Source organism: Saccostrea cucullata, unplaced genomic scaffold, assembly GCF_032062105.1.
Source record: "Saccostrea cucullata isolate Sc308-1 unplaced genomic scaffold, CSIRO_AGI_Scuc_v1 ctg9133, whole genome shotgun sequence".
Classification (NCBI taxonomy): Eukaryota; Metazoa; Mollusca; class Bivalvia; order Ostreida; family Ostreidae; genus Saccostrea; species Saccostrea cuccullata.
Genome location: NW_026925043.1, coordinates 12,265 through 16,352, shown reverse-complemented (window position 1 = coordinate 16,352; position 4,088 = coordinate 12,265).

The window sequence follows — 4,088 nt, the reverse complement described above, 5'->3', positions numbered from 1 at the left end:
TTATCTCAACATTTTACAACTATATATTATGATTTTAATGTCGTATAATACATGATAAGGGGCCAAAAGGGGCCAGAATGCTAAATCTTTGACGCTTTATATCTCGAAAGTGAGAAATATTTGAGAAGAGAGTATTGAAAATAATACGTTCAAATCTCTTAGATGTTCTGAACAATATGCAACCTTTCATTTTTCGCTAAAAGTCCCCATTAGGGAGTTGAAGGGTTGGCCCCTAAATATTTCTTTTGCAAATAACCCGAAAACGAAAAAGAATCTCTGAATAGTTGTTGAACAAAAAGTGTTCAAAATTTTAAGAGCTTCAAGATGTTATCAAGAAGGGCTGGGCACTCAAATTAGGGGCCAAAAGGGGCTTAAAATCTTTCTTCGATAACTCTTTAACAGTCAATATTTTGTTATACATTACTGATGCAAAAATGTTTATCTCAACATTTTACAACTATATATTGTAATTTTAATGTCGTATAATACATGATAAGGGGCCAAAAGGGGCCAGAATGCTAAATCTTTGACGCTTTATATCTCGAAAGTGAGAAATATTTTGACAAGTAATATTGAACAAAAGATGTTCAAAATCATGTTCTGAACAATATGCAACCTTTCATTTTTCGCTAAAAGGCCCCATTAGGGAGTCGAAGGGTTGGCCCCTAAATATTTCTTTTGCAAATAACTCGAAAACGAAAAAGAATCTCTGAATAGTTGTTGAACAAAAAGTGTTCAAAATTATAAGAGCTTCAAGATGAAACCAAGAAAAAGGGGCTGGGCACTCAAATTAGGGGCCAAAAGGGGCTTAAAGTCTTTTTTCAATAACTCTTTAACAGTCAATATTTTGTTATACATTACTGAAGCAAAAATTTTTATCTCAACAATCTACCACTGTTTATTATGATTTTAATGTAGTATATTACATGATAAGGGGCCAAAAGGGGCCAGAATGCTAAATCTTTGACGCTTTATACCTCGAAAGTGAGAAATATTTTGACAAGTAATATTGAACCAAAGATGTTCAAAATCATGTTCTTAACAATATGCAACCTTTCATTTTTCGCTAAAAGTCCCCATTAGGGAGTTGAAGGGTTGGCCCCTTAATGTCTCTTTTGCAAATAACCCGAAAAGGAAAAAAATCTCTGAATAGTTGTTGAACAAAAAGTGTTCAAAATTTAAGAGCTTTCAGATGAAATCACAAAAAAAGAGGCTGGGTGCTTGATTAGAGCCAGGGGCAAAAAGTTTTCAATCGATAACTCTCTAATCGTTAATATTTTGTAATACATTACTAAGCAAAGATTATTATCTCAACCATTTACAACTATTTTTATTATAATTTCATGTCGTATGGTACGTAATTAGGGGCCAAAAGGGGCTAGAATGCTTAATCTTCGACGCTTTATATCTCGAAAATGAGAAATATATTGATAAGTAATATTGAACAAAAGATGTTCAAAACCATGTTCTGAACAATATGTAACCTGTTATTTTTCGCTTAACGTCCCCATTAAGGAGTTGAAGGGCTGGTCCCTAACTATTTCTTATGTGAATAACTTATCTCATCTTATCAAGAATCGGACGGAAGACCCACTCGTTTCTCGCAACGAGATCGTATCTAGTTATTATTGTTTTTTTTTCTTACCGATTTTGTGTACGCGATTTCTCGAAAACGGCTTGATGGATTTCTATGAAACTTTCAGGACTAATGAGGCATTACTTGAAAACGATTCATTTTTTTTTCGTTTTGATGACGTCACTTCCGGTTCGGAGTTTTCTGCGATTTAATGATTTTTAGAGGGTCACTTTGTCCGGCAGTTTTCTCAAAAAGCACTTAACGCATACGCATGAAATTTTTAGTGACGCTAGAGCAACCTTTGGAGAAGGGTATTAGGTATATCATAACTACCGGAAGTACGAAGCGCCGACGCTCGCTGTTTTCCGAAAATAGTCCTATCGCCAATTGCAAAAATTTTAACACATTTTCTATAATATTTTTTTACCTGGAAATATTTTGTTCAAAGATATAGAATAAAAGAAGTGCAGAATTCCAAGATCTTTCAAGTGATATCTTGTAAAAGGGGCTGGCCCCTAAAATTAAGGGCCTAGAGGGGCCGAAAAATTTTTCTTTATATCTCAAAAAGTATTGAGAATTTGTAATACATCAAAGAAGCAAAGTTGATGAAAATGTTAAGCTTAATCTATTGAAGTTGTCAAAATACGTCCGGCGTCGTCACTTCCGGCCAAACCGGAAGTGGTCTGAAAACGCCTGTTTTTGCCGTTCTTGACAAGTTTTTGGGTAACACATATCTCTGGGAGCAAAAAAATGAACTTTCCGTCAGTCGTCGTCACTTCAGATCAAACCGGAAGTAGCAAAAATGGTGTATTTTTGCATTAAGTAACATAGCTTTAGAGGATTCAAACCATTTTTGAGCGTTATTTCTCATTTTTGTTTAAATGAAAGCTACTTCCGGTCAAACAGGACGGAAGACCTACTCGTTGCTTTGCAACGAGCTTTGCTCTAGTTTATATCCTGCTTGATGACAGAGGAATACTTGAAATTTAAATGTAACCCCCCCCCCTTCTGAGTTCAATGAGTTCATATTACTTTGTATATATAATATATGCCTTACACAAATATTTTTGTTGTAATAAGACATGTAAAATGATATTTGATAAGACTGAAAATGAATTATCAGTAATAGTTGTTATTTAAAAGTATTGTTTGGAGAGGGATAAGGAGGAGGGGGGGGGGGCATAAATTTGACTTTCAGTTCTGACTGAAGAATATAACCGGCATTTCTTTCAATTCGCTTAAAAAGTTTTAGACACCTGTTAGGAAATTATTATTGTTTTAGTATTCATGTAGATGATTACTCCACTAGTTTCTCACTGGAAAGGCTTTCTACATTCTTATTCAAGTCCGTGTATATATGTTTACATATTCAATACATGTTGATAATTACAATGTATTCCTGATAAGTATAATCGCTTCTAGCAGCCGATGAAAAATATTTATTCCAAATTCCAAATACTTCTCTTTATTTTGTTTTCGCCTATTCTTATTCGGATCAAAATTTTTAAGTTGGTAGTAACACTTTCCTTTTTTCAGTGGTACATGTATTTCATTTAATTGTGAGAGTGTTGCAGTGACGTATCATCGTATTTGAAAGTGAGGGGGAGGCAGCCAAAGAGGAAAGAATTTAACTTGCCCGAGAAAAGTTGACAAGCAAAAAAATATCACTGATTATAAAAAAAAAACATAAAATGGATGAAATTACCCAAAAAAGTCATATTTCAGTGGAAGGGGGCGGGGGGTGTAGAGGCCAACTTCTTTCATTACATATTTTTTTAATACTATAAACAACATATACTTTACCCTTAATACACTGTACTGAAACAAAAAGTGGAGGGAGTTGGGGTTGGGGTGGGGTAACGGCCTTTCGATGACATTTCCAATAGTAAAATTTATGTGCCCCCCCCCCCCGCCCCCCGTTGTTACTGCCTACATTGAAATTTATTTGACAGAAAAAAAAATGATTCGCTAGCTTTTTCTTTAGCAGTAGTAAATTGGCTTTTCTAAATGTACATGTAAATTCCTTGTATGCCCCAATATACGCCGTACCATACTATAGTACAAAATGCATAATGTTATGAAGTGTTGGGATTTTATCATACATACATGTAAACGTGTATGAATATTTGGTAAAGAAAGTGCAAATATAAAAAAACAGATCCTATAATTTTTCTACATGAAGTTCATGATCACAAATTAAGAAATTCAATTGTGATTGTCTATGCAATCAGAAATTACGGATTTACCTGATTTGAGTTTGAAATACATTGACATGTACATGTATCTGTGTAATTATTAAAAGACGTACTGTTTGCGGATATGACTAATTTTATAGCTTTACAGCACACTCAGATTTTTTTTTTTTCACAGGGAAAAACAAAACAGCCAAGGTGTCCAAAGACTTAGTTATTTCAGTTATTTATTGCTGACAACTTTCGAAAAAACGATCTGCTTTCCTTCGTAACAATTAAAGAATCACGTGGGTTCTGTCTTATCTGTTTTACTTTCTACT